The sequence below is a fragment of the Phalacrocorax carbo genome, chromosome 1 (assembly GCF_963921805.1).
Source record: "Phalacrocorax carbo chromosome 1, bPhaCar2.1, whole genome shotgun sequence".
Taxonomy (NCBI): Eukaryota; Metazoa; Chordata; class Aves; order Suliformes; family Phalacrocoracidae; genus Phalacrocorax; species Phalacrocorax carbo.
The window spans coordinates 136,470,373-136,496,238 of record NC_087513.1 but is presented as its reverse complement, the minus strand read 5'-3'; the positions used below and the strand labels follow the sequence as shown (position 1 = coordinate 136,496,238).

Below are 25,866 nucleotides of genomic sequence, written 5' to 3'. Positions count from 1 at the left end.
TCTATCTGACATTATATACACAGGAAAGAAACACGGACAGAGACATTAAAACATACTAAATTAAGGAATTACAAGGAAACAGGCAATAGGTTTTCTGCAACTTTAAATAATGGAAACAAAATGTGGTCACATCAAAGCAAAGCCCAGAGCAGGAAGACAGTCAATTCGACATGAAATTAAACAAATATGCAAGGAATGAGGTCTACAAGAAGATCCAGATTTCAACCAAGGATTCAAGTTCGAAGGGGAGGCAAGGTGACAGGGCAGGGCCCATAAACCTCCTCGCACCCATGGAGGGTAGGAACTGGTTGTAAATGGATGGAATAAAAAGCATCTAGCAATATCCTACAGGATGAATTCAGCAGCTTGCTGAAGCAGGGCAAAAGGATTTAGAGACTGCAACCGATATTAACATAATACCTCTACCTGTGATCCGCAGGCTGCAGCATTTCCTGAGGACCATGTTTATCCTGATGTGTATTTTAACTGATGTGTATTTTGTTTTTGCTCTCTCACCTTCCAGTTGGGTTCCAAAAGGACATAAAGACTAAAAATGGGAAAACATCAGTCTGCTCAACTTCCCTTTTCAGTTAAGTCCACCCTGGAAAGTCAGCTGCAGCCCAGTTTCAATATAGATTGCAAAGGATTGTGCAGAAAGGACTGTGAGGAATAACCGGGAAAGAAGTGATCCAGTAACTGGATTCGAACATTGGACCTAGCTCACAGACCTGATGCCCAACACACATGAAAAAAAGGATCAAACATGGGCAATAAGGAAAACCAATATCACGTATTGCTTGCATACTCCAGGCACAGGCCTAGTTATTTGTGAGCACACATTGTTTTGACTAAGTGCCCAACTACTATGTAAAAACCATGATGATAACTTTAATGAGAACTTAGTGCATCGTACCATAAATGCCAAAGGTACAATATTCTACATATATTTTCCTATTATTTTCTTAGGAATATTTATTTTAAATTTGAATCAGCCAAAACAAACAGCTGCCCTGAATCTCTTCCAGTACATGAGCAATCTTCTTCTAATATTTACCAGATTGTGTGTTCGCCTTTAGAGAAGAGGGGAAAAAAAAACCAGTCCTATGTTCTGACACAAGAAGTCACATGCAAAACACTAAGTGTCACCTCTTGCTGCATCATCCCCTATGCTATAAAGGTAAATCCCTCTCCCATTGGAAACATCTGCATCCCATTCAGAGTCTGGGAGACCAGCCTGATGTTTCCATCAGACAGCAATGGCACTCATCCCAGGACAAGCAGGTGATTTTTTTCAGTCTGCAGCATTTCACAATGGCACTGTTCCCTACCAGGGTTTACTCGCCAGCTGCAAGTGACTTTTGTTCAAAGTTTGAACAAAAGAAATCAGAATTAAGATATTACCTGATCCTGTATATTTTTAGAAGTAGGTCAATAGTTATTTTATTTTAGGAGCCAAGGAAGTTTGAGCAAGAATGAACTTGGCCAATCAGTAGAAAACGTATTCATTATTTTTTCATGTCTATTGGCTTAGATGCCTAGCCCTGCTTTACCATTTTAGTACTGAAATGGAATACATTATGCTGAAGCAGATAACCTTATTAGATTTTGACCTTCACTACTAACTCCATCTGGTTAACTTGCTGTAACAGAGAAGTAAATTACATGCATGCCTACAGGTGTGCATATAGTGCATATAAGCATTTATGCACTTCTGACCCATAAATATTTTATATAAATACATAATTTATTAAAGTAATATTCTAGTAATCATATATTATATATAACTTATTGTATAAATATATAATTTATATAAAGTACATATTTATTATTAGCGTCTTATAAAATATAATTTAATATATTTATGAATTAATGTATATAAATGTAATTATATTAATTTCTATAAATAAATATAAATGCACGATTATATATAACATAAATATATATATATAGATATAATAAATAAAGACAAACTTCTGCTTTTGCAGGTTACTTGTGTCAGCAAAAGAAACCACAATGGAGTTGAGCGTTTGTCTGACAAAGCCCAACTCTTTTACAAAAAGTATGCGCCGTCCTTTTCCCTTCTACACAATACAATCAAAGAAAAGATAGTCTCTTTGGTAACAGTTCCCAGCCCTATCCTGCCAACATCCTAGCCTGAACATCCCCTTGGCTGCAATTTTTTCTCCACCGATCCTGTTCCTAGTACTTGTTCTGATTTCGTGCTTGGTTTCCTCATGCTTTTCCCCTGACTACTCGTGTTTTCAACATACAGTCTTCCCATCTCGGGAATGGTTGTCAGATGACACGGGATACCTCTTCTGCCTCAAAGTTAAACCTCTGTGCCAGCCAAAGGACAGGATTTTGGGGAGCAGAGGCTCTCAGGCTTTCAACTGTTTTTATTATGCCCTTAATTTTACTATGAACAAGCCAGACATTTAGTAAGGTTTCATCCAGGACCACAATAACACGTTTTCTATTCAGTATGAAAAATAGGAAACTAAGGGAAAAAAGGGAATCCAATTTTCAAACAGGCTATGTATCTGACATCTGGAGCCAAAGCATTTAACAAAATTTAGTGTAAGTGTTCATTTGCTTTTAATGCATTTAAATTTGTATTTAAACAAAAATCACAAGTTGTTTTATTTCAGCCACAGGATGCTGGGGTAGATACAGGAACACTTGGTCTCATCACATGTCAGCCTGGATCATCATGTTCTGTTCTTGCCTTAAAGTCTAATACGTTATTCTGGAATAGAGCAGATATAAATCTGAAGAACATGGAGGGAAGGTTTCTTTCTGTATCTGCATTTCAAAAAAAGAAAAATGCAAAAGCAGAAATATATACGGTTGACCGTTGTCGGTCTATTGTGAAACACACGTTTTAGTCTTCTAAATTCTCACTGCAGAAAGGTCCCAGATAGGATGCGAACTGGCGTAACTCTTCTAATTTGTAAAGCAGATTATTTAACATTTAAGGATTTGATGTCTCCTCTGTGATTTTTCTATGCTATGTTCACACGCGTTATTGCCCTTTTGTAAAAATAACTTTATTTATTTTTAAAATATAAACTCTGTATGGTGAACAAAAATAACAGTGCCTCAGCTGGATTTCCTGCCACCCCAATTCCAAGGCTGAAAGATGTGGAGGAGCAAAACCTTAACAACTGGATATGTGCTCAGATTTAACAAACATGGTGAGAGAAGGGTGGCAATGGAGATTGCATTTCATCAAATTGCCTGCTCTCATCGAACACAAATATAAAAATTTTTCCCTGGCATCCATCATGCAATAATCGCTACAGGTTTTCTCCACCATGCATTCAATTAACCGAAGAAATCTCAAGTTCAGTTAAACCCATCCTGAATTTTAGAAAGTCAAAAGTACTTTCTAGGTGATGCAGTTACAGAGTTTGTAGTCTGGTGAGGACACCTCTGGCACTTGGATAACCCTGCATATGCAACCTTCCTCGTCAAGATTTGCGAACAATACGCCGGGACGCAGTGGAGCAGGAAAATGGACCTCTTCTACTTCATTATATGTGTACCATGAAATGGCAGTAAAGAATAGCTATTCAAGAATTTTTAGAAAATGAGAACAGAGACTGAACACTGTGAAAATTAAGGCAAACTACAAAAAACTTCAGTTCACCATTGCGTTAGCGGTAAAATAAATAAAATTCCCTGTTTTGTATCAGCTGATTCTGCAACACTGGCACAAAAAAACCAAGGGCAACACAAGCTTCCTTTGATAGGAAAAGTCAGCAGATACTGCTGGGAATAGATGCACCAGGAATAAGGTAAGGAGATGCTGCTGTCATTTTTGGAACTACTTTATACAAATCCAGCATCACAAGCATATAAGATGCACAGTTAAGGAGGAAAATTAACGTGCATGCATCACATTTATAGACTTTTCTTATTATTATTTACTATAAACTGCTGGAACTTGGACTGCTCAATTATTTGCCTGAAGCACTATGAAAGAGCCTTAGACATCTTCTACTCCAAATGAAGCTACTGCACCTCAGCAGGGAAAAGAAGGAAAAAAAGGAAAAAGAGAGAGGTACTTCCGGCATAATATTCTGTTGGGAAGCTGGCAGAATTCAAAGCCTTGTCAGACTGTGGTGAGCATCCTGTAACAGCTTGGCGTATTTGGGGCTCCTTTAGAAGACTCCTTAAGTAAGAAGTTAAGACAGTGAATTTCACAAAATGCCTTCTGTAGACATTCGACTTCAGGGAGCAGGGTGGAGTTGTATTTTAAAGCTGGTAACATGCTCCGTAGCTTATTGATTTTCACAATTATTCTGGACTCTGCATGTGTCAGTAACAGACAGGAAGCTCCTTCCAACTTCCAACTTCCTTACCAAGAGCAACACGATGAAACAGAAAGTCAGCAGAGATCCAGGAACCATTTTCTTGATTCCATTATTGGCTACTTGGTAGGACAGTCACAAAAAAAAAATTACTGCTGGGTCATAAAACAAGTGGTTTCTTAATATCAGCTATAAATGTCTGGGTTTATTTAATACTCAGAAATGTGATGAAACCACAGTAGATAAATTAATTACTGCAGGAAGTTAGATCAACTACTGCACGAGTGTCCTGCAGCACTGTCACATTCTGTCCTTTCTTTGCGGCCCATTGAGGTTGTAAGTGCTTGGGGCAGGCAGAGCAAAATACATCCTGATGCCTTCTGATCTGGAAGGCTGTGAAGCAGAGCACTGAACAGGCTCAGAGAGCTGCCAGCTCCTCTGACTCACACTTACAAACTCTCAGGAAACATTAGCCTATAGCACCTGACAGCACATTCAGAAATATATATAGAGAGAGATGTTTTTGTATATGTATATTAGATAGCAGGAGCAACATGCTTTTGAGATTAAAAATATTTACATTACAGTTTTCATATTTCCTCTTCTGAAGTCTCAACATTATTTAGAAACTAAGACCACTTACACACAAAAAACCCCAGCTGTTGTATTTGGAAAACCATCTCTAAAACATCATAATGTTAGCTTGAACACAATTATACAGGGAACATTTTACACCTCTCCTAGTGTTAAGCTTTAAAAGTTTTCATAGGAAAAGTTTTTTCTTTTTTGTAAAGTAAAAACCACTGTACTCTTTAAAACTGCTTATTTAGTTATAAAACGTAATTGTGTACATGAAGTGGTGATATTTGTTAGCTGTCTTGGTAATGCTTTGTTTTGATACTATTCCTTGCACACTATGAGATGCTTACTGTCCATGCTAGAGCTACTGATGCTGAGAGATGGAGTAGGACTTCATGTGCAGTTACCTTCTGCAGAGCCCTTAAAATTGGACATTTTAATATTAGATTAGGTTTCACAGAAAGAGTCAACCAAGTGCTTCACTCCAACTGCAAAAAAGGAGAAGGTATAGCAAGAGAGACAGGTCACATAAGGACTATTTTCCAGGCTATGCTAAGTATTCAAGGCACTACTTCTACAGACACCCACGAGATGAACGTTTACTTCACCTCCACTATTTATCGCACACTACAATACAGTACTGCCTTTAATACACCTGTTAGAGTTTTGACAAACTCACACAAAAAAAACATTACTTGCACAACACATACACTGCCATTATGGTCTAAAAGCTTAAAACAGAATAGTCCAACACCGAGTCATTGCTCATGAGTTCCAAAACCACAAAGGAATGATGTTGTTTATCTTAAGTGACTGTCAGTAAAAGCCTTCCACAAAACCAGGCTGTCAACTGTTTTCTGTAAGTCATACTGTTCAGGGAAGGTTTGTTTTTATCTCTGTAGTCAGATGTCCACCGAAGAGAACATCCAACCTGCAGTGGGCACTGGCAAGACTAGGTCCACACATAATCTCTGCAGCCCCAAGGGTTGGTCCAAGTTCTTGGCACGGTGCTCATCTGGCTAAGAATGCTGCAGAGCATGCGCGAGGGACAGTCAGGTTGTCTTTTAAGAGCCATCTCAGGTTGAGACACAACAGCATCAGCCATCTTGTCTAGGAACTGGCAATATCCTGGCCCCTCATTTCTGTAATGAAGGCAAGACAATTCGTTGGGCTGCATTTTCTGTCCATTTGCCTGTAAAGCTATGCTTCTTCATTCATGAATTTTAGCTTTAATGTAGAGAGTAGACAGCTGTAAATATAAGTTACAACTCTGTAATATTTACCCTTCTATTTATCTCCAGTATCTACTTCTTGCAGTTGGTGATGGCACAGTTGAGAGCCTCTGGGTAAAGATTAAGGGACAGAAAAATAAATTGTATGTTGTTGTGGGAGTCTACTATAGGCCACCCAGCCAGGAGGATGACACTGATGAGTTATTCTTTAAGGAACTAAGGTGTGCCTCTAAGTCATCCACTCTTGTTCTTATGGAGGACTTCAACTTGCCAGATGACAACTGGGAATACCACACAGCTGGGACAATCAGGTCCGGAAGGTTCCTACACCATTGAACAACAACTTCTTGGTACAGGTACTAAGGGAACCGACCAGGAAAAGTGCCTTCCTTGACTTGTTGCTTAGTAACAGAGAGGGCCTCATGGGTGGAGATCGGCGCCGCCTTGGCCACAGTGACCATGAAGCAGTCATGTTTAAAATCTATGGTGGCAGGAGGAAAACTGCCAGCAAGACCTCAGCTCTGGACATGAGGAGAGCAGACTTCAGGCTGCTCAGGGAACTACTTAGCAAGGTCCTCTGGGAAACAGCTTTTGAAGGTGCTGGGGTCCACCAGTGCTGGTTGCTTTTTAAGTACCACCTCCTAAAAGCACAGGAGCAGGCAATCCCAAAGTGTAGGAAGTCAAGGAGGCAAGGCAAAAGGATGGCTTGGCTGACCAGGGATATTCTTCTACATATAGGAGAAGAAAGAAAGTATATGGCCAGTGGAAGCAAGGTCAGGTGACATGGGAGGACTATGGGGATGCTGTTTGCCACTGCAGGGAGGAAATAAGTGCGGCCAAAGCTCAGTTAGGGTTGAAGCTGGCCAGTATGGTGAGGCACAATAAGAAAGGCTTTTTAAAATACATTAACGGCAAAAGGCAGCCCAGAAATGACACTGGCCCCTTGCTTGATGAGCATGGTCACCTCACAAGCAGGGACATAGACAAAGCAGAGACAATTCATGCTTGCTTTGCCTCAGTCTTCAACAGTGATGGTGGGCTCAGGGACCCCCAGAGCCCTGGGCTAGAGAACCATGACTGTGGGAATGATAAACTCCCAATCAACCCTGAGCTTGTGCAGGCCTTGCTGCTCCGGCTGGATCCCTGTAAGTCGATGGGGCCCGATGGGATTCATCCAAGGGTACTTAAAGAGCTGGCTGATGTCATAGTGGGACCTCTCTCAATGATTTTCCAATGCTCCTGGGAATCTGGGGAGGTCCCAGTTGACTGGAAGCTGGCAAATGTTGTCCCAACCTTCAAGAAGGGCAACAGAGATGACCCCGGGAACTGCAGACCCGTCAGTCCCACTTCTGTGCCTGGCAAAATTATGGAAAAAATTGTTCTGGGAGTTACTGAAAAACACCTGAAAGACAACGCAGTCATTGGTCCCAGCCAGCACGGGTTCACGAGGGGAAAGTCCTGCCTAACAAATTTTATTTCCTTCTATGACAAGGTCGCCCACCTAGTTGACCGAGGGAAGCCAGTTAATGTGATCTCTTTGGGTTTCAGTCAACCTTTCAGTATCGTCTCTCACAGTATCCTCCTGGACAAAATGCCCAGCACACAGCTGGATAAACACGTAAAGCAGTGGGTGAGCAATTGGCTGATGGATCAGGCTCAGAGGGTCACAGTAAATGGGGTTACACTGGGCTGGCGGCCAGTGACTAGTGGGGTTCCACAGGGATCCATCTTGGGGCTGGTACTCTTTAATCTCTTTGTAAATGACCTGGATGCAGGACTGGAAGGAATACTAATTAAGTTTACTGACAGCACAAAACTGGGAGGAGCTGTTGACACTCTCAAGGGCAGACAGGCCCTGCAGAGGGTCTGGCCAGGCTGGAGAGCTCAGCAATCACCAACTGTATGAAGTTTAACAAGGGCAAGTGCCAGATTTTACACCTGGGGCACCGCAACCCTGCATGTACATGCAGAATGGGGAATGAGAGGCTGGAGAACCGCTCTGCAGAGAGGGACCTGGGGGTTCTGGTCAACAGCAAGTGGAACACGAGCCAACAGCGCGCCCTGGAAGCCAAAAGGGCCAACGATGTCCTGGGGTGCATCAAGCACTGCATTGCAGCTGGTCGAGGGAGACCATTGTCCAACTCTCCTCTGCGCTGATGCGGCCTCACCTTGAGTACCGTGTGTAGCTTTGGGCGCCACAGTACATTAAGGATATAAAGCTACTAGGAGTCTCCAGAGGAGGGCCACAAAGTTGGTGAAGGGTTTAGAGGGGAAGCTGCGTAAGGAGCAGCTAAAGTCACTTGGTTTGTTCAGCCTGGAGGAGAGGAGACCGAGAGGAGACCAACAGGAGACCAACAGGAGACCTCATCACGGTTTGCAGCTTCCTCACAAGGGGAGGACGAGGGGCAGGCTCTGATCTCTTCTCTCTGGTGGCCAATGACAGGACCCAAGGGAATGGCAGGAATATGTGCCAGGGGAGGTTTAGGTTGGCCATTAGGAAAAGGTTCTTCACCCAGAGGGTGGTGGAGCACTGGAACAGGCTCCCCAGGGAGGCAGTCACAGTGCCAAGCCTGATGCTCTTCAAGAAGCACTTGGACAACGCCCTCAGAGATAGGGTGTGCATTTGGGGTTGTCCTGTGCAGGGACAGGGGTTGGACTTGATGGTCCTTGTGGGTCCCTTCCAACTCAGGGCATTTTACGATTCTTTAATATTTCTTCTGCTCTGCATAATGCAATAATGGTGTGAAATGCCTTCTCTCAGGACACATCAGGTCTATAAACATATTGTACAGCTCATTTGGGAATGGGGGAGTGTTTGTTTTCTAGTATTATGAGGCTTTCTTTTACAGTCCTATTAATTCACAAGTTACCAGGCTTTAAATCTGCCATTACTCCAATACTGTATATTAGCTATTCTGCCCCTCAATCTATTGCATCTTTTTCAACATTGTTAGACAATAAAGCTCCACGTTTGGAAGAAAACATTTTTATGAACGAAGGGTAAAGAGGACGTTTCAGCCAGCAAATGGAACATTAAAAAAAAAAACAGTCATTTGACAAAGATGTGTTTTACCTTTAACTGCAAACCCTACAGTATTCTCACTAAACACTTCTGCATACTTGGCCAAAGAACTCAGAAACAAGGGAAATAATGATTTAACAAAATCTGTAAGATTGTCTTCATGAACTGACGATGTCTCCGGTTTGAAAGAAATCTTTTTCTTAGTGTATGAAGAATAATATTCCCCTTCCCTTATACTTGACTTTCCAATGAATAGATCTGGTTTATATCTGATTGTAACAAAAGTAAATTAAACTTGAACAGATACAATATACAGGAGGCTCTCAAGCTTTTGATACATTCAAAAAATTTATTCAATTAAATATTCATGAAAACTTCAAATTGTTCCTCCACAATTATAGTGACTTTTACTTAACATAGTTACTCCAAAATTCAGCAGCTCCTGTCCTGATTGTGTGAAAAGTGAAGACTGGAAAAGATGTTACAAAAAGGCAGTTAACGTACTGCAGCTTCATGAAACTTGGAAGAACATTGTTTCCTGCAATGCTTTACAGTTCCAAACATATGTTTTTGTTGATATTATGCTTCCTCAAGCCTCTTTTAACCCCAAATTACTACAGTTATTTAGCAGTATAAATAGAAGGATGGGAAAAAACATCAAAAAATGCAGAAGCAAGTTCTGTGTACCTCTCCCACAAAGCCCGGGGCCATCTAGCTGGAATGGCCTTAGAGGACCTTATGCCAGCATAAAAAGTCAAAGCTGTTTAATCCAGTTTTATGTAAGGATAAGGTGGCTGGAAATCACGTAGTCATGACCAGCTCTAAGCAAAGCCTCCTGTCCCTCTTCCCATGAGGGTGATAACACTGAATCAGCCCCTAAAAAGCTGGTATCACAAAAACCACTCCTCTTTCGGAGAGACAGGCGGCCTCAAGAGCAGACATTGAAGACACCAGGTTGAGAAAGAACAGAGCTGAGCCATGAGCTGGGAGTTTTTCAGTAGCACTATGCCAAATATGACATCATGCTTGAACTACAAACAAAAGCTAATAATAGTTTCTGATCTTAATTTACTAAATAAGAGTTTTTACACATTATTTTGAGTCTTACCAGATTTGAAAGATTGGTGGAGCATAATCATTGCCCAGGAGAACACATATTCCTCTCCAGCCACCGCCAGAACCACTCTTAGAAACAATTGCTCTGTATCTGTTGAATCATCCCACAAGCATTCAAAAGGTTGTAACTATTGATTACCAACTGCCCAAGCCCATTTATCAATAGGAAAAAAAAATATTTGGCCTTTAAAAAGGCCAAGTTCCTGCTTCTTCATTTCAATCCTTAAGGATTTTCAAGAAACGTTATCAACACAGAAGTCACTGGCAAAACCTCCTTGCATTTTAAAAGAAAAAACTGAACAGCCTGACAGTCCCACCAATGACATCAGAGCTTTTGGCTCAACCTCAGCTCAGGTTCACATAAGATAGTCTCAAAGATAAAGAAATAAATTGTTGAGAAAAAGTCAACCAAGCAAGGACTGAAGCCATGACACCAATTCTCCTTTCTCTAACAGGAGATCTTCTGGCATGAATACATTGCTTTCAGCCAACACCTATAGCAAGAGCCAACAGGTGGAACAAACAAAATATTTTACTTCAGCGGAGCAAGCCCATACACACCAGCAACTACACACCTCAACCTTCAGTATTTATAATCATGGGATTATACATTTCAGCTGCAGAAAGTATTTAGGTAGGTCAAATCCGAGGACTTCAGCTGATGTTGGTGCAACAGATGGTTGGTATTTCAAATACCTGCAAGCACTCCCATCGTTATGTAATAAAAACTGTTCTAATTTCAAGACTGGCTCACTGTTTCAGGTTAAATGTTGATATTTGAAATACAAACAGTTTAATGGTTCGCAACTCAGGACAATCTTACTAAGCATGAACCAATATACCTTTCTGGTGATGTTATCCTCACGATTCTGGCTGCTTCATACTACAGGATAACTAACAGTGCCATGAACTGAAAGGGTCACCTTGAATCAACTAATTTCACTCCATTTTGGGCAAAAGGCCTTTCTAATTTCCTCCTAAATACAAAAGAATCATTAATTTTAATATCTGAAGGTCAGTCTACCTTTCATCCTTTCCTTCAGTTTTCGTCACAGATTCAGCCTAGGGGCTTGTGCTTTAATTCGAACCAAGTGTTGAATACTTCAAGTTCTAAAAAAAGATCCTACACTCAGAATTTCTAATAAGCTTACTTCCTTTGCTTTGAGCTTTCCCTCGTCAATATTTTCATTCCATAAGAGACCACTTCCAGTTCAGTGAAATGAAACAAACTCAGTAAGAAACCAGACTCTGGCCAGGTCCTAGGAGCTGTTACCTTTAATTGATTAGACAGTAAAAGATCACAGTGCCCAGGCGCCCTGTTCCTCTTTCCTTGTGTTTATAGACCTGGGGTAGCTTCTCTGGAAAGCATATAGCAAGTACAATCAAAAACCCTCCATTATTCTCTTTTCTCATGAAATAAAACTTTTAAGTCACTGTTAAGAGTACCAAAACCTGAGGGGAGCAGCTTAATGCCTGCTTAACACACTGGTATGTAGAAATGCTTATCAAGCCATGGTGGTGAGACGGTGGGTGTGAGTGACTTAGGCCCAGCACCACCACGTGCTGCCCCATGGCCCACCACAGGGAACAGGGCCAGGGACACAGGAGGAGAGAGGCAGGATCTTGTTCCCTCCTGAGCCAGCGATGGAGGGGATTACCCAAAGCAGCTCTTTCTGGGAACCACCCAGAAGCCAGACTACTATAATTCATCACTTAATTCTAACTGCTTATCAGAGCAGGCTGCAAAAGAGCTAATTAGCCTCACAGGCTACCTAAAATGCTGAAGCAGGAAAGAAGAATTTGCTTTAAGTGCACCCTTAGTAATATGTTTTTGTGATTTTAACTTTTTTAGTGACTTCATTCCATTCCTGTAAATCTGTTTTGAGTAAACATGCTTTTATCATTAAATCTTCTCAGAGATAAAGCTGACTCAGAGTAATATGACACAGACCAAGACCTCCTTCTTTCCAGGGTACCGAGTCATCTTTCCAGGGTGAACCAGTCACTCTCTTTGTTTCCCACTGAATCGCTCAAAGCCTTCATGAAAGCCTCCCAGCAATCTGCCACAGGGGCACAAGGTTTTGGCTATAGCTTTTCAGAGAGGCAGCCCAGCGTCTCTGAGCAGTGTGAAGACAGTGGGGAGAAAATCCCAGAACTCGAGCACCAAAAGAAATCATCTTTACACTCAGCTTTCCAGCAAAAAAAGAAAAACAATGTCATAACAAATATTCAGCAGGGTCCTTACTGAAACAAGTATGCTGTACACCTGAACTCCAGGTACCACCTCACCCACATAGAAGTGGTTTGGTGAGAAATAGAAGGGGAATATCTCGGTAGAGACACACAGCCTGAGCACAGAGCCTCCTCACTAGGGTGGCTGATTAAGGGCTGATTACCATAGACACAAGACCCATCCAGGACCAAATGAACAAGCACAGGGACCCCAGTAACATTGCTGGTGCTAGGGGAGCCCCACTCACTGCTCCCCAGGCCATCACAGGAGGGGGGGTCAGCCCAGTGGGGGTGGCATCCCTGGGAGGGCTGGCCCAGACCCCCCATCAGCTGGGGTTACAGCCTACAGGGCATGAGGAAAAGCACCTTGGGACTGTGCAAGTCTCACCAGGGGGTGTTTTTAAGGGGATTGTGGGAATATCTGAGACTTATTATGGGGTGTTTTGGGGGAGCGGGTGGAAGGTGGGGAAAGAGAGGGGTCAGGGTGGACTGGGCAAGAACAAGCCTGGGAAAATCGGGGGGAAAGGGGATAACAGGGGCCAGTCACACATAAATACATTTCTGATCAATGTCTTGCCATGCCCTGCACCAGACCAGCGCAATGCCTTCTTGTTAAGCTCTATTTTCCTGGGTAAGGGGCAGCCAGTTCTGCTTGTGCGTATGTGTACAGGGCTCTGAGTGTAGCAACTGGAGCCAAACCATGGGCAGAAGGGCCCGAGTGGCTGAGGTACCAGCAACTGCAGTGGGGCTGTGCCTCAGGCGCCTGCATGCCCAAGCGCCATCAACTGGGGAGACTGGAATCCCAGGGCAGCTACAGACTAGACTGAGTATACGTGTGGGCATATGTATACTACATATATACGTTTATATAGAGGTCTATAGTTGACTTTCACCTTAAACAGCAGGAGAGGAGAAACAGGATCAGGCCATCGATGCCACTCATGTTTATGTGACTGCTGTGTGTCCTCAGTCTGTGTTGATCCATGTGTATACATACACACACACACATATACACATATATGGGGGTTGGACTCTTCTCCCTAGTAACAAGCGATAGGACGAGAGGAAACGGCCTCAAGCTGCGCTAGGGGAAGTTTAGGTTGGACATCAGAAAAAAGTTCTTCACCGAAAGGGTTGTCAAACATTGGAACAGGCTGCCCAGGGAGGTGGTTGAGTCTCCATCCCTGGAGGTATTTAAAAGAACGGTAGACGTGGTGCTTGAGGATATGGTTTAGTGGTGGGCTTGGCAGTGACAGGTTAGTGGTTGGACTCGATGATCTTAAGGGTCTTTTCCAACCTTAACAATTCTATGATTCTATGATACATATATAGTGTGCGTGCATGTGTGCCTATCAGGGATAGATGGTGGACAAAGGGACACAGAGCCACAGCAGCCTCACCTCTGTTTGGCTGTTAGATTCTGCATGTCCTCACCCTGTGCACTCTCTTGAAATGCTACCAGACCTTCAGAACGTATTTTAAAAATCACTGGTATAGCTTAAAATGTAAAGTGTTGTTGGAAAGCATCAAACAATTATTCTGAAGACTGCATCACCAGACAGCAGCCTTAATTATAAAATGGTTTTTACAGCTCTGCATGATATTGTTGGATCCAGCTGAGGAATCCTAACGACTACAGGAGGCTATAAATGTCTTTACACAGCAATTTGCAGCATGAAAAGGCACTGGCTTCCTTTATACTGCTAAAATACTTACAGTCCCCTCTTTTAGCATCTCAGAAAGTGATCAAGGAATCACCCCTCTTTCAATGATGGATTCTTGTACAAACCAGTTTCACCACCTTCATAGTGTATATCTGAATGTTGTTAAAGAGTAACATAGATAAAACAAGAAATTGGACTAATTCCAGTTTTAAATTAAAAAATCTATGTATAGGTAACTAGGAAAAGTTTAGTAGTCCATCCTTATCAAGAAAATACTACAAATAGACATTTGGGAAAACTGTTTCCTGCTCTCTGAGAAACCATTTCAGCTGTGGAGTACAATGAAGACATATTACAGGCAAGAAAACACAGGGACAATTTATTCACGGGACAATTTATTCACTGGCCCGAAGGGAATGGAAAAGTCTAGGAAACATCAAAACAAGGAACCAGTCTCCAGTCCCTTGGCCGAGAGTTAACTGCATTTAGAAATCAGAGTTCACTGTTAAGTACTAGGTACTGCTTTTCATTGCAATATAAAAATAGAAAGCCTCAAAATAGAAAAAAAAGAACAAATTCTCCTCTGTTAGGTTTAGCTTGAAAAGGTAGTAAGCTTCGGTTCTCAGTGTTTACCATGGATGAGGTAAGCTATACGATGGGAGCTGGAGTCAGCTGTGAACATGGAGAGTTTTGAGATCATGCTAATTTGTTGTGGGAATGGGGGTTCTTTGGTGTATGTCCAGCTCCTGAGAAAGAGTTTGACACAAAGTTCATGAAGTCTCTTCTCTCTGACTAGATAGCTTTACGTCAGGTCCAGCAGACCATGCAACGTGACTCTCATCTATAAAGCAGGAACTACAGGATCCTGATGGGATACAGCTGATGAGAGCAGTCTCCATCACAAGCAAGATCCTGAAGGTAGCTAGGGATATTCTGCTACTGGCAGAAAGGCCAGAGCACAAAGAAGAGACACCAGACAAGAGCCTTCACGTTCCTGCTGCTGACTTCTGCACTGGCCATTCTATTCAATACCAGCCACAAGTTTCTTCAGGGTCCATGAATTAAAACTCTTGGGTGAGAGATACAGACTGAATTGGGACATCAAAAATATCACAGATTATTAGAGGTAGCCATTTTACTAATGCACAGCATAAAGCGCTGTAAACAGGAACAGATATTTCCCATTTAAGGGTGTAGTTACTTGGGTATTATGAAATGAATTCTAAGCCCTACCTTAAAAATATAAGTTAAGGAAACAGAGACAGCAAAAGAACTGAGATTACCTGAGTTCACGTGACTGATGTGCACCTGCAATCTAGGCTTACAACCTGCCATCTTGTATCTGTGGTTGCTGCTTAATATTCAAGAAACAGAAGTGGCAACAAGACCTCCTATTCTTCCTAGGGTCCTCCTTAGTGAAGGGATGGTCTCAGATGGGCACAAGTCTCCCTTGGTGAGGTGGAACAGTGCTTCCTGGGGGGTGAATGAGCAAGGAAGAGATTGATATTGAGGTTAGTTTAGTTTGCATCCTATTTTTTAACTCTGTCCATTTGAATATAAACAGTTTCTTATTTTACTTCAATTTGAGTCAAGGAACAATTTAATTTGTGCTAAGAAACAAATACATAGCATAAAGCTGTTACACTGTGTTTCAACAATAACTACAGAGAATAGAAAAACTTATATTTCCTATGAAAATAACGGTGTACATTCACGCTGAGGTTGGTTCCCAGTATGAATTTTCAGTACTCTAGCTCAGGAGGTTAAAATTCAAAAGTAAGCTTTTCACCATTTATGGTTTGTGTTTTCTTGTTTACATTGCACTCTGCCTTCAGAGAGACAAGGCTAGTCAACTAGAGTTTCAGTCCTTCACAATCAGAGCTATGTTATTGTGCATGGGTTTCCAACACTAACAAAAGTATTTGTATCCAAAATAAAACTGTTAAATGAAATTAGGAAAAATAGTTCATGTTCATAGCAGCAATGTAGCTATTCACAGTACCTTAAATGCTCTGTTTCACATTTTGAAAAATTAATTTGGAAGCCAAGCTACATAATCCTGTCTCTTTAAGAAAATTTGGATTTGCCCTACTAAATGGCACATACAAACGTTAAATATAAATCACACCTGTTGCACTTATCTGGTCATTTTTAATCCTAAAAATGCAAATTTAAGTTGTTTCAGGCAAAGTCACATTGGTGACTGTAGAAAAAACAGCTGTGTATGGATAAAAATTAAGGGGCAGGCAAATATGGGTGACGCTGTTGTGGGTGTTTGCCTTCTACAGGCAGCTGGAAGTAGCCTCACAATCACAGGCCCTAGTTCTCATGGGGACTTCAGCCACCACGATACTTGCTGAAAAAGCAACATGGCAAGGCACGCATGATCCAGGAGGTTCCTGCAGAGCACTGAGGATAACTTTTTGGCACAGGTGGTGGAGGAGCCAAAAAGGCGAGATGTGGTGCTGCACCTTATATTAACAAACAAAGAAGGTCTGGTTAAGGATGTGAGGGCTGGGGGTAGCCTTGGCTGCAGTGACCATGAGATGGTAGAGATCAGGATCCTGTGTGGTAGAAGCAGGCCAACAAGTCAGATTACAACCCTGGAGTTCAGGAGAGCTAACTTGGGCCTCTTCAGAGACCTGCTTGGAGGAATCCCATGGGTTAGGGCTCTAGAAGGTAGGGGTGTCCAAGAGAGCTGGTCAATATTCAAGTACCACTTCCTCCAAGCTCAAGATCAGTGCATCCCTATGAGAAACAAGTCAAGCAAAGGAGCCAGGAGACCTGCATGGATGAGCAGAAAGCTTCTGGAGAAACTCACGTGGAAGAAGGAGGTTTACAGTATGTGGAAAAAGGGACTGGCCACTTAGGAGGAATGTAGGAATGTTGTCAGGGTATGCAGAGATGCAATGAGCAAGGCCAAGGCCCACTTGGAACTTCATTGGGCGAGGGATGTCGAGGATAACAAGAAGGGCTTCTTCAAATACATCGGTTGTGAAAGAAACACTGGGAAAACTGTGGGCCTGCTGCTGACTGAGGGAGTGCCCTGGTGATGCAGGACGCAGAGAAGGCAAAGTTACTGAATGCTGCCTTTGCTTCAGTCTTTACTGCTAAGGCTGGCCCTCAGGCATCCCAGCCACCAGAGGGGAGAGAAGAAATCTGGAGAAAGGAAGAATTCCCTTTGCTTGAGGAGGACTGGGTTAGAGATCACCTAGGCAAACTGGAGCCTCACAAATCCGTGGGCCCCAACGGGAAGCACCCATAAATGCTGAGGGAGCTGGCAGATGTTCTTGCCAAGCCTCTCTCCATCATCTTTGAAAGGTCGTGGAGGACAGGAGAGGTCCCCGAGGACTGGAGGAAAGCAAATGTCACTCCAGTCTTCAAAAAGGGCAAGAAGGAGGACCTGGGAAACTGTAGGCCAGTCAGCCTCACCTCCATCCCCGGAAAGGTGATGGAGCAGTTCATTCTGGAGGTCAGATGACCTCCAGGCATGTAGAGGACAAGAAAATTATCAGAAGTAGTCAACATGGATTCAACAAGGGGACATCATGCTTGACCAACCTGATAGCCTTCTATGATGGTGTGACTGGCTAGGTAGATGAAGGGAGAGCAGTGGATGTTGTTTACCTCGACTTCAGCAAGGCTTTTTACACTGTCTCCCATAACATCCTCACAGGCAAGCTAAGGAAGTGTGGGTTAGATGAGTGGACAGTGAGGTGGATTGACAACTGGCTCAACAACAGAACTCAGAGTTGTGATCAACAGCACAGAGTCTGTTTAGGGGCCTGTCACTAGTGGTGTTCCCCAGGGGTCTGTGCTTGGTCCAGTCCTGTTCAACATACTCATCAATGACGAAGGGACAGAGTGTAACCTCAGCAAGTTTGCTGCTGACACCAAGCTGGGAGGAGTGGCTGCTACACCAGAAGGCTGTGCTGCCATCCAGCGAGACCTGGACAGGCTGGAGAGCTGGGCCGAGGGGAACCTCACGAAATTCAACGAGAGCAAGTGCAAGGTCCCGCCGCTGGGTAGGAGCATCCCCATGCACCAGTACAGGCTGGGGGCCGAACTACTGGAAAGCAGCTCTGCTGAGAAGGACCTGGGAGTGCTGGTGGGCAGCTGGCTGACCCTGAGCCAGCACTGTGCCTTTGTGGCCAAGAAGGCCAATGGTATCCTGGGCTGCATGAAAAGGAGTGTGGCCAGCAGGTCGAGGGAGGTTATTCCCCCCTCTACTCTGCCCTGGTGAGGCTGCATCTGGAGTACTGTGTCCAGTTTTGGGCCCCCCAGTTTAAGAAAGACAGGGAACCACTGGAGAGAGTCCAGCGGAGAGAAATGAAGATGATAAGGAAACTGGAGCACCTCTTTTATGAGGAAAGGTTGAGAGACCTGCATTTGTTTAGCCTGGAGAAGGGAAGATTGAGGGGGGATCTTCTCAACGCTTATAAATATCTAAAGGGTGGCTGTCAAAAGGATGGGGCCAGACTCTTTTCAGTGGTGCCCAACAACAGGACAAGGGGCAATGGGCACAAGTTGGAACTCAGGAAGTTCCACTTAAATATGAGAAAAACTTTCTTTCCTGTGAGGGTGCCAGAGCAGTGGCACAGGCTGCCCCAAAAGACTGTGGAGTCTCCTTCTCCGGAAATATTCAAAACCTACCTGGACACAGTCCGGTGCCCCCTGCTCTAGGTGTCCCTGCTCAAGCAGACGGGTTGGACAAGATGATATCCAGAGGTCCCTTCCAACCCCAACCGTTCTGTGATACTGTTTCATTGGGCTGTGTAAGCAGTGGCATGGGATGGGGGTGCACTGCAGACACACACGCGCATGCAAGTCACTCCACAGGATGCTCTTATCTGCTCCATCACAGCAAAATGTTGCACACAACTGTTTTAGACTGTTCTCGATACATTCATTAATGTTAATCAGAAGCTCAATGGCGAGGGAGGAAAAACCACATCTGTTTCCTACAAAATCTATGAAGAAAACCCCAAATTCTGTGTTCTCCCCATGGAAGAGGAGCAGTAAGTTCATGAGAAGTCCCCAAACATGCCTCATATCTTTATATGACAGGAAACCTACTTAAATACAAATGCTGACACACTTGTGTGCTCTATCCAAGATGGTTCAGGTCATGAAACAGGCATTTCTCAGCTAAATAGTACACTCATTTTCACAGGACAAACCGCAGTTAATCCCATCCAAATGGGAATGTAATCTGTTTGAATAAATAAGAAGTAAAAAGAAGAGGGAAGCCAAAGAATAATGAGTGTTTCTCAGGGCTGTGTGTCACGGCTAGCTGAGTATCTGAAATTGGCGTTGCATCATTTATACTGTATATTCTGAAAAAGACAAACTGTGCCCTGTAAGGTGACACGGTCAAATGTCTTGGGACAAAAGAATCCATGGGTTAAACTGTGATTTTCTGCTTGCTGGAGAGTGCTCTTTGAAGTTACTGTGTATTAATTCCTTCTGTAATTGTATTCACACAGGCACGCACACTTGCATTATAAATTTTTCATCTTCTTCTACAGCACTGAGCATTAGCCACAGCCGGAGCCAGAATGACTGACTCCATGGTACACAGTCTGACTAGCGTAGAGCTTCTTGAGCAGCATGGACTAACCTCTAGTGATGTTCAAATACTGCATTTCTTAATACTTTTTGCTATAACTGCTCAAAATGTTTCAAATGGCTGCAGTGGAGCCTACAATTATATTGCAGATACTCCTACTGCAGAATGATTCTGTATCCCATGCAGAATTTATGGATATTGCAAAACTGAACTGCAACAGTATAAGTTTCATCTCTAGCACAAAAGCTTCTCGCTGCATAACTTAAAGATAACATATTTGGTACATATAATGAGAAATAAAAGCACAGTGGGTATTAAATGCCTTCCCAATGCTGAGGTATTTGGCTGTGTGTCAGTCTGCAACGCTAGCTGTGCTGATGGCAAAGGTTATAGCCCCTGGCCTGCCCTGGCTCCCTGTCATCTCCCCATCACTGGAGATTAATACCTGCCCTGGATTGCTGGCTTGGCTGCTCCCAGGAGTATTCCAGCACCTTTTGGGCAGAAATAGCCACGTTAAGAGAGTGCAGTACTGGAAGCAAACCTGGCTGACTGAGACTTAACAAAAGGTGGGTCCCAGAAGCTGCTCTACTGGCTGCCTGGAGCAGTGCTACACTGGTGGGAGCAGTCCATGAGCAGCTGGGACGGGGACTTCTCCATCCCAGCAAGCTGGAGAGATAATGTGATCACAAGTGAGATGCTAAACCCTATTTCTTTGACATCCCAAAGCATCCTGGGTTTATACCCAAAGACCCTGCACCCCACAGACCTACCGACTTGCACCAAGCCTGCTCTGAGCACCCAACTCTGGAAAGCTCCTGAGTGACTGCAGTGCCAAACTGCAGATCTGGCAGATTTCTTCCATTTATGTATAGCTTTTAAACAAACAACCTTTTAAAAGGTATGAAAGGTAGAATGACCATTCCCAATACATCCTACAATACATCTCCCTGGAGACATCCAAAATCTGCCTCCCTCCCTCCTGCTAGACAGCCCCACCTTCCACACCAGGGTCTCTTCAGAGGCTGGGTTTAGGATGAAGCTATCCTATCCCTGCACCTCCAGTCCTCTACTCCAGTTATTTATTGTTTCTATTTCTCCTTCCCCATGAATATTCGTGAACTAGCTTTTATAACTGTTCCTGCCATTCCAGAAGAAATTTAAGTGGAAACACATGTGATTTTTACCATTTTCCTTTCTGTCACAAGGATCAAAATAGCCACAGGGAAACCGCCCGCAGAGTTATCAGAATCACTTGTCTGCAGTTTGGCAAAGTTCACATACTGGCAAGTCCTAGAGTTGTCTAACGGCAGAATCTGGAAAACAGTTTTTAGCCTGGCACATTTGGGAGAGAGTCCTCCTGAAATCAAAAGAACTAGAGATGTTTTTATTGAAACTTAAATTTTACCAGAACTGGTAATGCATGCATCTTACTTCCTCAGCTATAAAATGTAGCCTCACTTTTTTCTGAAATGTTGACCTTGTGTAACTTCACTCAAAATCTCCCTAAATAATAAGATCTAAAAGCTATTAGAATAACTCATTAATTATATAACTATGTGAAAAGGAATGGAGCCTCCCTTTTTGCTCAGCGGCAATAAAGATACTTAGAGATAGTATAAGGACGCCAGTGCTGCTGTGATCTATATAGGATTCCAAATATGCCTGTAACCAAAATCTCTTTAAAGTACAGCCTGGGTTAAATAAACAAAGACTGATCACAACTGCTGCAAGCAGCAGTGCTCAGCTGAGTTCAGCCGCTGCATATCCAAAGGTCTTGCTGGATGAATTTTCAAACAATGCATTCAAACTCACGACCCTGGACTCTGCTAAAGAAAATTCCCAGGAGACCTCCGAGGTCTGATCCTCCATCACCTCCCTGGGAGGGGAATGTAGAAATTAATGACCTGAAAGTGTAATGCAACAATCCGGAAGAAAATATAAACTATAGTGAAAAAAAGTTGTGAAAAAGGTAAATAACTACAAACAGCCATAGAGCAACTTTGACAGATATCAAAACCACAGCAGGGGCAGGGGAGGAGGGGAAGGGAAGAAAATAAAATTGTAGTATCGAATGACAGCACATAATAAGCCAAAGAAAAACTTTGTTGAAAATGGATATAAAACTCCGTGCACATACTGTGAAATTGTGCTGCTGTAGCCAAACCAGGGACCAAACTACATGAGAAAATAAGCCAAGAGTTGACAGTACTCCCTACTCAGAAGGGCTGTGCTGCTTAACACGTTGTTCAAGTACACTTACTATCTAGAAGAATGAAATACTAAAAGAAGTACTCTTTCCTTAGCAGCCAAAAGCACAGATTGTGCAAAGATCACTTAAAACAAAGAAAAGCCTTCTTTTATTTTTCAGTATCAGTGCTTACCATGGCCCCAGACAGCCCAAAAGCAACAAGGGAAATTCTTCCTTCAGTTTCAGTTGTTGCATATACAGACAACTGCAGCCTCTTGCTAGGTGAGCAGAACGACAAGTTCATTGACTTGTGTCCTTCTGAGCACATAGGCTGTGGTCTCATGGGATATCTAGACAAAAGTTGTGTCTATACTGCCTGCTTGGCCAGCCCCAGCCTGGGGCTCACACTCTGCTATGCACAGTACTAAGTCATGAACCCAAAACAGAACCCCTCACTTTTCCCTGCAGTCCCCGGTAGCCCAGAGGACCAGTTTCAGAAATGCACTAAGGGCAGACCAGTGAGCCATAGTCACAGAAACAATGCTTGAGGCGTGGCTAAGGATTCCCAAGGTCTTTCTTCTCAGCACCCAGATGCACTGCTCCTTCACTTCATTTTCGGGATACAGGAGAGAGCGAGGCCCTCCCCAACCCAGTGCCAGCTGTGTCAGAGCGCCTTAGGGGACACAGGCAACTCTGAGCACAGGGGACACCCACACCCACGCAGCTGATCCCCGGGAGGCAGCACAGCGTGATTTTTCATCCCACCCATCCCTGCCACTTCCTTGCTTACTTCACAGCTGACTTGGGTACAAGCACAGAAGTGATTCACTTGCTGAAAGTTCTTAAGCCTCGGGTGTTCCTAGCCACGTGCTGGAAGAGAAACTCACGGTCATGACATTTTGGAATAAAAGCAAAACAGATGGAAGAAGGGAGGGCACAAGGATGAGGAAAATACACAAACGCTGCATGATTTCTTTGCATCTTTTGCATTCCATCTTTATAGTGGAAAGACATAAGCACAATGACACCCATACTTACTCCTTCTCAAAATATACTGCTACTTGATAGCTGAAGATGAGAAAGAGAAGAAATAATGAGGGCCAGGTATGGTTTGCATCCAAGGATTCTGAACAATAGAGGTATGAGTGACCGACAAGATGGATAACTATGGCTTTTACTTATTTTATTTCTAAATAGATCTATTTAGACAAGCAGATAAGCGGTTATAACTCAGCTACAGTGTATGACATCCTTAGCACCCAGAAAATTTCTCCAAAAGAATAAACAATAAACTTTTAGAATGTGAAAATCTTATTTCTATAATTCTTATGTTTTCATATTGTATTAAAAGAATTTGTATTAAATTCAAACAGTACTCATCTGCTGATGAAGTTTAGGAGAACTGGAGAACACACTGCCTAAGGACCTGTAGGATGTACCAAAGTGATAAACCAGCAAACTGGTTTGCTCAGTCACAAACTACTTTGCCGATAATAAAGAGCATTTTCTTCAGTTCTGCCCCGTTCAAGAACTAGTTCATTTAAAGGCTGAGGAACTGTTTGGGGGAAAGGATTTTTTTCCCCCCTCCAAATCTATAAAAACTTGGCAGAGGAGGCTGATACAGCTCTAAAATCTGATAGAAACCTACTGTGTCCTACCTACAGATACTGTCCAGGTTTTCTAACAAGTTAATAATTCCCTTAGTGTAGACACAAAGCACGCCTTGCTTTTTCAAATGTCCAATGTACCTGAGGTAGGCTGAACACACACTAGTGCATTTTGCAGTCTAATTTCATGTAAAGGCGATTCTGTTCACATGCTCCAAGGCTGCTCCAGGATCTGAACCCAAGCTCAGTGAGTGCAGGTAATAAACAGAGTTGTTTCAACGCACTCCCCTGATCCAAATAAAAATGATAATTTTAATGCACATGTAGCCTTGTTTAAGTGATCGATAATTCCCTTAGTTTCAACAGCAAAACAGACACTCTTCAGTGCTTCTCATATATGTAACTCAGTATTATTTAAATAATTTTATAACACTGATTTTCTGCCTCATGAACCGAATTCCAGGAAGACGTCACCACGAGTAAAATATGACCACATGCTGCATACACCATTCACCACTTATAAAAAGAGTATGTATGCAGTTTGTCAGTCTGAATAGCAAAAGAAGCACGAAATTAAGGGAAAGATTATATTGCCATTGACACTCAACACATGAAACAACTATCAATCAATACAAATCAATCTTGCAAGCAAAATAACTATGAAATACAATCTGAAAAGTTTTACATCAAATCCCTTGCTTACTAATTAAATACATGTTTAAAAGCAGTGATTAAAATCACTTCAGCTAACCAGCCTGGACTGCAAATCCAAACATGATTTAAAGGACTACTAATAAAAATATAACTGAAGACCCAGACCAGAAGCAGACAAGGGGTTATAACTCAGCTACAGACAGCATATGACATTCTTAGCACCGGGAAAAAAATCCCCAAAAGATTAAATAACAAACTCTGAGAATGCCAAAAGCATCTGAGGACAAAACACAACAGAATATGTTAGTTCTTTCTAGTTTACTGTAAATTACTCTTAATGAAATTGCAGGTGCTATTCACCTTGTCTATATTTTCCAGATAAATTTTACAGGTTTGGTGACATTGGTGACATTCTTCTCTCCTGCTTCATTAAAGGGAATTTTGCTTGCCTCAATACCCACAGCACATGTCTGCAGCTACATTTATTTTAGTAATGTGACTGAGGCAAAGTTTGGATGTTTACTGACCCGTGATGGCCAAGAAAGCTTTATAAAAGCGTTTTAGTGAGAGCCCCCAAATCACCTCAAATTAGCTACATCTTCTCTGTGAGTCTGTTCCTTACTCCTGAGGGCTGTTCGCAGCCCAGAGTTATATTATCCTAAAGAAATTAAACCCATTTTTAAGAGTCATGGGTGAATGCATTCTCACAAAGAAAGCGATCCCTGATTCAACTGAGCTCTGAAAGCCAACTGGGGACCTCAAGGGAACATGAGGATGGGAAATGGGGGAGGACACTTACCTATCACTATCATTAGCCACGGAAGCATTTTGAATCATCTTAATGGAGCAGACCCCAATCATCTGAAGCAGAGTGGAAACAAGATACAGAAGACATTGAAGAGAGACTGAAAATTTTTCAGATTAAAACTAAAAGAGCCCTGGCCTTCTGAAGGCCCATATTTATACATATTGTGCTGAAGTGGGTGGAATTTTAATCGTTTCATTTGCAGCTCACCATTTACCAAGCCAAACAAAACAACAACAAAAAAGCAACTGCAACAACTCCACATTTCCACATATGTACAGAAATGTAACAAACTGTTATTTTTTGAGCACTCCCAGAATTCTGACCTGGATGGACCAGCTTAAAAAAAACAAAAACCATCCTCCTCTTTCAGCCTCAGCATTTTGACAGTTGATACATGCAATCCTGTACGAGAAGCCACCTAACAAGAACACAAATCTTGCAAATGTAAGCATTCAAAACTGAAAGCTTTTGATTATAAAATCGCTTGTATCACTTTGATGCTAAACTCAAGTGGGAAGTAGTCATTAATTATATAGTCACAAAGAATTTCTACAGCATGATGCTCTATGCAATTTTTTCTATAACTCTGAAAATATGACTGTTTTTGCTGGAACAAGCAGTGGATACACAGTCACATGCAAAAATGAAAAGTACTTGTGAAAGTCACATAATAAAACCAGTTACATGGTGCTTTCTTCCTAATAAATAGAAAAGCCCTAAGGATTTAAGAGATAGCCAATCTAAATCTTCAGCTAAATCAGCTCTGTGGAGTACTCTTTCAGCGACCGATTCAGGAGCTCATCTGCACCCTTGGGTCCAGCTGATTCTTGACCCTACCCAGAGGCAGGACCTGGGCTTGCACCAGACTGGCTTCTCCCACTC

At 42.6% G+C, this 25,866-nt stretch overlaps 1 protein-coding gene across 3 annotated transcripts in view; it reads right to left on the bottom strand.

Annotated features, from left to right (window-relative positions):
* Positions 1-25,866, bottom strand: part of ARHGAP6 (Rho GTPase activating protein 6) — a 342,515-nt gene that overhangs the window by 295,868 nt on the left and 20,781 nt on the right. Inside the window, exons 1-2 of one of the 3 annotated variants that reach the window (XM_064475547.1) lie at positions 22,109-22,209; positions 15,442-15,631 (exon numbers count right to left, since the gene is read on the bottom strand). The exons of 1 other annotated variant lie outside the window; for it this stretch is intronic. The gene's annotated coding sequence lies outside the window, so the exon portion shown is untranslated. Of the gene's footprint in view, positions 1-15,441; positions 15,632-22,108; positions 22,210-25,866 lie in introns of those variants that run through there. One more of the 3 variants, XM_064475554.1, reaches the window with a different exon arrangement.